The following is an 8,970-nucleotide window of genomic DNA, read 5'->3' as shown; positions in this document are numbered from 1 at the left end:
AGTGGCATACTGTATCACGCAGGGGAATGTATGCAGTAGACTGAAACACTGTTTATACTGTAGAGGACTGCAGTGGCCAGGACTTGCTCTCCCTCCTCCCTCTCTCTCTCTCTAACTCTTACTCACACGCACACACACAGCAAATACTTACACAAATAATTGCACTGACCTCTGTGCCAAGGCTGTCTCTTTCATTCTCCTTAGAAGTAACAATTGTGCCATTACATGAAAGATTGCTTGTGTTGATTTTTGCGACTGACCTTAAATCTCTCCCTGGAATGTGTGTCATACCTTCTCCCATAGACCTATTGTGACCCAGATTGTGCCATTGTACCATGTCACCTTGCTGTATACGAGGCGTTATTTCCCTGTTCAAGCATCGTTTTGGAGGCTAGGTACTTGACACTAATACAATACAGTCCCTTTTACAGTTTTTTACGGTCGCTAAGTCACCATGTTCAATACTGAAACCACAGTTTCACAACTCTTCATAGAGTCAGCAGAGCAGAAACCCATGTGAACAAAACTGTGACTCTTTCTCTGTGATTTGTGCATTGCTTTCATACAGAATGCATTCAATGACTACGTTCTCCAAATGCCATAACACTTCTCTCATTCAAACTCCCCCACTTGCAAAATACTATGTATTTGCAAAAAAAAAAAAAACATTGTTAAACCACTGTGTTCAAAACTGTGAAGAACACGTTCAAAACTGAATTATTTGGTGCAATTTTGCAGTAATCATATTCCTATCATATATGACAGAAAGATCTCGCAGAAAGCTCTCGCTTTTGCACAGTGTTTGAGTGTGCAGATGCTGTTATTTTGCACTCTATTGATACTCTTCAGTTCCAGCACCTCAGCAAAGTCTGATAGAGGATGAGCGGTGGTATTTTCACTATTTGCAGTAATCATTAAAATGTCTAGAAAATATTAGCAGAATATATACGATGAAATGAAATAGACTAGATGCATTGCCAGGGAAGACATTAGATGTGACCAGATGCAGACCAGAGGGTGGACCAAAACCCTCAGGAGTGAGACATTTTTGGTGTGATTGCTATTGTATTGTAGCCCTGGAATTTCTGTTTTTCTTCTTTATTTGAACTTTGCATCTTCCACTTTATTTTTCACTTTTCATTTTACACAAGTAAATGTAGTGTACTTTGAAGTAAATGTACCGTAACCTACTTTCTGCAAAGATACTGAAAAAAAAGGATGAAACATAGAATACAAAGGATAGAAGCAAAAGATAGAATAAAGGATAGAAGCAAATTGCGGCATTTCTGATTCATTCTTGTTGCCTAATACTTTACAGTTGTACAGTCAACTATTCTGTTTAACTATAAATCAAACCATTTTTATAATGAAATATTCATTCTTGTGAAAATCATTCAAACTATGTAATGCTCCCTGTTGTTAGTATTTTGTAAGTCAGAATGTTATGAATGACAGTGTATGCTTCTGAGTGAACATTGTTGACAGTGTGTGGTTGAACGAGCTTCTTTTGAGACATGAATGAAGTCATTGGCCAACATGAGTGTTACGAATGCAGACTGTATGAAGAGTTGTGAAACTGTGGCTTCAGTATTGAACACTGTGACTTAGCGACCGTAAAAAAACTGTAACATTTCAGTGAACTTCTGTTAACTCTAGAACAGCCGTGGTGGGGTCACTGTGACACTGTGACCCTGTGATCTTTTCATAACTTTTCCTAGATATGTGCGTTCTACCACCCAGTATCCTTACATTTTCGAAATCACATCAGGATAAGCTATAAAGCTATTTTGCAGTTTTTCTGTGTAGGAGTCAGGCTAATTTACAAAAAGCGCCCCCTAGTGATCTCTGTGTGTAAGTAGCAGATTTCCATTCTAAAGAGGGGGTCTATTAGACCCCCGAGGTGGCTCTAATAGTAGGTGAAATAGGCACGGCTGTCCTACTGTTAAACAGCTTGGCGTACAGAGTCAAGATATTTGAATACAGTACTTTATATAGTAAGAATATACATTCTACATACCTACATACTGTAGGTTCTATTAATCACTAACAATATGCGTATTTATATTATTTACATATATACAAACATTTTGGGCGAGGGCCCTTTACTTGTTTTAAAAGTATATTGGTCCTCAAAGTGACATTAGTTTGGTTCATCAAGCCATGTATCTAAAATAGCCATGGAGAATTACGACAGTTTAATCATTTAGTGTATGAATATGGTAATACAGTTAAGCTTGGCATAATTGGATGGCTCCGCTCTGTAAAGCTCCCTGCCTGGAGTTAAACGGCCACATGATACAAGTATACAATATGGCAGGGAGCCCTCCACTCAAACCCCCCGTAGGTAGGTAGGCTACATACAGAGTGAGCGAGCAGGTGGAGGCTGGGGGTGGTGGGTGGGACGACCACACAAAACATACTCTCATAGCCAGTATAATCATATCACAACTGTTGAATGCTATGAAGCAGCATACACTTGGCTGCTTTAAGCCATTGTTTCTTTGATCAGGTGGTGTTTTTGCATACGTGTGAACCGGCTGTCATGTCACCTCACGGACCGCTGCGCTGTTTTACTCTTGAGTGCCCTGCCTGAACTAACTCTATGCTCCATTCAGCGCAATCAGAAGTGAAGACAGGTTGTCAATGGATTGATTGATTTCAACTTTTTGGAGATGAATGGTTTCCGCTGTGAACAGGTGAAGCGACAGAGATATTCCCTCAGTGTCAGGACTGTCTGACCTGGAGTGTGAATGTCACTGATAACACTAACAGCAGGGCCAATTAATAGATCACACTTTTCGGTTTCTTGGTTTCTTGGTGGTGCATTTCCTGGTGTGTAGTACCTGATTCTCATTCTGGGGAAATGGACAAGCATTGAGGACTTAATTGGGTCTCAATGATGGCCACAGAGACCAATTACCAACACTCCTATGGTGCGTCTGAAACCTGTCAAACATGTTGTCTTCACAGTAGTTGACAGCATAAGTGTGCTGGGTCTAATCCTTTGTGTGCTGTCACCTTGTCTCAGAATATGCTTGAATTCAAATGACTCATTTGTGAATCCAATGAAAACAATGTCTTCTCTGGTCCATGCGATACTGTTATATATATATTTTAAATAATAATTAAATTCTCATTGATCATCATCTTTATTGTTGGGACAAGACAATATGTCAGTTCCCAAAATGCATATTACAATGGTTGTGTTTGCGTTTCTATTCATACTATCCTCATGCATAACTGCCAAATACAAAACAATAACGTGGTGCAGATGGTACATGCTTTTGAATAAGCAGACGCCTCATCACATTGAACCATTTAGCAGACGCTTTTATCCAATAGCAGGCTTATAATTAGACTGACAGGGAGAGTCTCCCTGGTGTAACCTAGGGCTAAGTGCCTTACTCAAGGGTGTGTTCCCAGGTGGCAGCACTACCCATCCACATAAAGTACATGTGACATGCTGGCTTCTCCTAGACCCATCGGCCAAAGAAGCAGAAATACTGTATAAGACTCCTCGTCGTCATGACTCCATGTGGGAGTGAGGTTTGAAGACCGTGCTTAACACTAGAACAGCCTGTGAGTAAAGAAAAATGAGAAAAATGTTATATCTTTGCACTCGATCAAATTTCAGGACCCTCCTTTCATGACTTTTCCTAGATATGTGCGTTCTACCACCCAGTATCCTTTCATTTTCAAAATCATATCAGGATAAGCTAGTATGAAGCTATTTTGCAGTTTTTCTGTGTAGTAGGCAGGCTAATTTACCAGCGGCCAAATAGTGGTCGTGGTGTGTAAATAGAGGCGGCTCTTTTAGTAGGTAAAAAAAGGCACGGCTGTTCTAATGTTAATCAATATCTTATCCAGAAGCATGTGAGTATGATCACAAAGTGCACATTGGAACTTATGAGTACATGCTACACAGCCTGATTACTTGAACAATACTTCTACTTGGACTCTGTACTGCTCCACACTGTACACAGTATGACAGGGTTCCCGCGCTGGTCTTAAAAAGCCTTAAAGTCTAAAATCCAGCAAACCAAATTGTAAGGCCTAAAAAGGTCAGGAATTTCAGTTATTCAGTCTAGAAATTAGGTGCTAGGTCTTAAAAATGAGATCCTGCAAGGAAATCAGTCCGACCACATCTATTTATAGGTATAGCATAGCATAGAGTACAGCACAGTGTTTTATTTGTATAGTATAGTATAGTGGATAGTGTACATAGCCTTTATTTATGCAAACCAGCTCTTTTCCCTTCTTGTTTTTATTTTATTTTATTATTATTTTTATTTATTTTTCCTAGCACCAGGGGAGCCCCCCCTCCCAAATTTCGTTGTTTGGTACCTGTACTATATCAATGGCAATAAAGACCATTCATTCATTCATTCATATTTACGCAGAGATTAATCAAGCTGGAACCAAAACAAAGCCAATTCGCTTCCTTTTTTGTCTGTATGGCTGTATGTCTGTATTTTTGTCTGTATGAAATCCCTAATTTCATCACCTCGAGGATGACAAAAAGCTATTATATGGTGTCGCGAATAGGTCTAAAAAGGTCTTCAATTTGACTTGTAGAAACCCTGGTATGACAGTGTATTACATCTCATTGCAACCTGCACAGCATTTTTTGCACCACCTGACTACTACCTGAACTTCCTGTAATGTATCATATCTGAACTATATTATTGCATACTGTATGATATTGCATCTCATGCCATTGGAATCTGCACAGCTTTTTTGCACTACTTTTCTACAGCAGCACAACTGGTCCCCCTGTAGTAATAATAATAATAATAATAATAATAATAATAATAATAATACATTAGACTTTTACATTATACCTAGACCTTTTTCTAGACACTCAAAGACGCTTTCCAAACTGAAAAGATCGAGTAGTAAAATAAAAAGAAACCCAAAAAATTGATAAAAGAAAGTATAGTGATCTAATAAATTTTTACATTACTAGATCTAAGTGTCTTTGGAGGACAATCTACTCTGTATACTGCAATTACACCTAGATTTCGGGCGGAGAAGCGGCGAACAAGCAACGCCAGCGTGCTCTCTCGACCAGCATTTTTTGAAAAGTGATCATATCATATCAATCATATCTATCATATCATATCTATACATCATATTATCATTTTTAGATTACTAAATCTAAATCTAGGTGTCTTTGTAGGACAATCTACTAGTCACTGGCGGACTCAGGGGGGGCAGGGGGGGCGACCGCCCCTCCTGGTGCCCCCACGGTTGAAAAACGTCTCTCTTAAGTGCCCTTTTGAGTGGCAAAAATGCCCTTTTGAGTGGCGAAAATGAGAGGACGTGCCCTATTGGTGCCCCTCCAATGGTCTAAACTTGACCATGTGCCCCCACAGTTGAAAAACGTCGCACTAAAGTGCCCTTTTGAGTGGCAAAATTAGAGGATGTGCCCTATTAGCTGCCCTTCCAATGGTCTAAACTTGACCATGTGCACTGATGGGGTCCCATGTTGTGCAGTGGGTGCCCTTTTCTTCTTTTCGCCCCTGCCCTTCAAACAGCCTGAGTCCGCCACTGCTACTACTAGTACAACTACTATCACCTTATCACCTCATCCTACTTGTTTCTATTATCACCCTACTCATTTACTTTATTCTATTATTATTGATGTGCGTTCTGCTGCTTTTGCCACCATTGCTGCTCTCACTGCTATTGTTGATTTTGATGTTTTTATATCGTGCTTTATGTTATTATTGATTTTGTATTCTGCTGCAATGCCAATGTCGAATGAACCTGAACCCAAGAATTGTACTCTGTGTACCCGTACATTGGTGTAATAAAAGCAATTCTGATTCTGATTCTGTTCTTCTTCCACCAATTGTGTGCCAGTGGAGGCTGGTGGAGGTCAGGCTCATTGTGCAATGCATGGAATCATGGAACAAGGATTTCTCATGTGTTGGAGACCATTCCTCATTCCGTTCCCTGCATGACGATGAGCCGGTCCTCCGATTTCTGCCTCCACCAGCCTTCCCTGTGTGCAACATGAAAAAGTTTTTTATACCTCTTTAATCATGCTAGTTAGTAAGATCATCAACACTTAACTTCACCCTCACCCCTGCCGCTTAGCATGAGCATACGGTACTCTACCTTGTAATTACAAATGAGAGAAAGCCACTGAGAGAGTACCGTAATCACTGTTATTATCAACATGTGTAAATTAGAGTACTCCTCAGTTGGAAGTGCGTTTCACCTCTGCGTGGTTAGCTTAACGGAGGGCGCTGAAGACGCTCCACAGTTGTTTGTATCCTGCCTCTCCGTCACTTTTTTATTTCAAAAGATACAGAATACACCAAGCTAGTGGGGATGATTAGGGACCTGCAGGTCATCTGGTCTGGTCATGCTTTTCATGATAAGTTATTGAAATAACAGAATCATGCAGGCTTGCCCAATATTCCAATAATTCATGTCTCCTCCAGTATTAGCAGGGTTAATATAAGATTCCTCATTTATATATGCCATTTAGCTGACATTTTTATCAGTGAGTGCATACATGTTTCAGTACACCATATGGACTCAGTGCTAATCGAACCCCCAACCTATGTTCTGTTATCACCAACTGCTCCACCAACTGAGTCACAGAGAATGCGATACAGGTTTTATAAATCTGGGAGGGTGTGTGTGTGTGTGTGTGTGTGTGTGTGTGTGTGTGTGTGTGTGTGTGTGCGTGCGTGCATGCGTGCATGTGTGTGTAATCAGCTCACCATACCCTGTCCCTGGCCAGTGACAGTTTACTCCATCATACATGTAGCTTAAATACTGTATTAGCGGATTCATTCACATGTCCGATACACTGTAGGTGATCATCTGGTACCCCCCCCCCCCCTGCCTTGCGGGGGTCTCTGGTTCACCAGTATCTGTGGCTCTAGTCGCCTATTTGAAAAATGCTAAAAGCCTAAAATGTCATTGCTCAAATTTCATATGAGCGCTTTGACTCAAAGAAGCCGTTATCCTTCTTATGCCAACACTTAGAGTTTTATGTGAGGCGTTTACTGAGCAGTGAACACCCATCAAGGACACAGGTTAGTGTTTGGAATAGGTCCTCTGCTCAGCTCTTCCCTGGAGCAAACTCTATTGATCTTTGCTGCTGAATTTGCATTTCATTTCACTTTTTCTCATTTAAAATGGTGATTGCCAATATCTCTCAGAGGCCAAAGAATGAGGGGGGCATTGCAGGCAGCTATGGTTGATACCAATCAGCGACTCGAAATTAAAGAGGTTTTCAGCATAACGTAAATAGTTTAGATGTTAATTCCTTTAGACCTTCGGCTTCTATGGAAGTGTCATGTTAGTATCGAAGTAAATACAATTACTGGGAGAGATACAATTAACTGGATGTGACACTATATGTCATTTAAGCCGATACTATTCTCAGAGAAAACAAAGTAGGCCTATGTCTCTTTCAGGTGTGACCTCTTCAAATGTGCCATGGCATGCGTGTAAAAAAAAAGGTTAGATAAATCCCTGTTAACCATGAATGGTGGATCTGATGAATATCCTGACTCATAATGACTTCAAGAGAAAGCCCACGCAGTCTCAGTCCACGACCATACTTCAAACAGAACTCTGGCTCCTTGCATTGCCTAAAACCTCCACCTACGCCTATGAATGTAATGTTGATACTATCCCCGTCTATCTTTCATCTAAACATCTCCTGTTTATTTTTCACTATTCGCAGATGCATGAAATGAACATTTCAATATCAAAATGTGAAACATCAGTGGGTGTAGAGTAGACAGTGGAATTGATGTACGATTCAAATAAAACGTCAAACACGTTACTTTCAATATTTCAAGTGATGTGAATATTGGTGTGCTCGTCTCTCCTCCACTATAAGACATTAGGCCTACTTCTCCAGTCAGAGTCTCTCTGGACAGGTAGAGATTCTCTCTGTTATTCTCCTCACAGCACCAGCTTCTCCTCCCACGTTGTGAGCCATTAGAAAGTCAGCATTCAGTCTGAAGCAATTCCCCAAAAGGCATATGCAACCCAATTGGTAAGGAGAGGCAAAACTCTGCCAGCCCTCAAACAAAGCCTTACTCTTGCCCTCACCCAATTAGACCTGAAATCCATAGCCTCATTAGCTCGGCCAGGTCGGACGACTCTCATTCCCTCCACATCTCGTTCACCCTAACAAGACAAATTCTGTTAACATCCTGGTTCCAATTATTCTGTAAAATATGGTGGTATAACAGTGGTCCACCCCACCGGCGTTGTTAATTTAATCTGCAACAACCCGTCTGTGGGATGTACCTTCGAGAACGCTGATCAAAATGTTGCATAATCAGACCTCCCAAATCAAGAGTCACATAGAGTAGAGATTCAGAGAGTCAGGGGTAGTTGTTCAATATATTCTGTAATGGATCTAGTCTATAAAGTCATATGTTGATGGGTAAGAATATGATTAAGACATACAGGAGCATTTAAAAAGTAAAAAAAAAGGGCAGTAGGCTACTGTAGCTGAAAACAAAAAAAAATTTGTTGGGAGAAACCAGACACCAGAAATCATATTCTTATGATTTTCTAAACGTACCTAAAAAGTGATAAACATCTGTTGTTCCCTCTCCTACCAAGATGGTCACTAATTACATATTGAGTTGATTAAATAAATACACAGTGGAACACACCACTTCAAGAGTCGACAACATGACTTTGTTCTACAGTTTAAATTGTTTAAGATGTATGTCATTCGTGTGTTACAAACATTCATAACATCAAAGAGGATGATTTTGAGAAGTTGACTTACCGTACTACATTTCCCATAAGCCATTGCAGAAATTTAGGACGACTAAACGCTCACAGTGTCATTCGCCACTGTCACTCCTTTTTTTCCCGTCAGGCTGAATTATATTGTCATTATAACATAGTACGTTATAAGAGATTTAGATTCAAACACACGATAACAAATATATTAATTGTTTCAATTGAGCTTGCTCG

Source organism: Nansenia antarctica, assembly GCF_963989245.1.
Source record: "Nansenia antarctica genome assembly, chromosome: 3".
NCBI classification, from domain to species: Eukaryota; Metazoa; Chordata; class Actinopteri; order Argentiniformes; family Microstomatidae; genus Nansenia; species Nansenia antarctica.
This window is presented reverse-complemented; position numbering follows the sequence as displayed.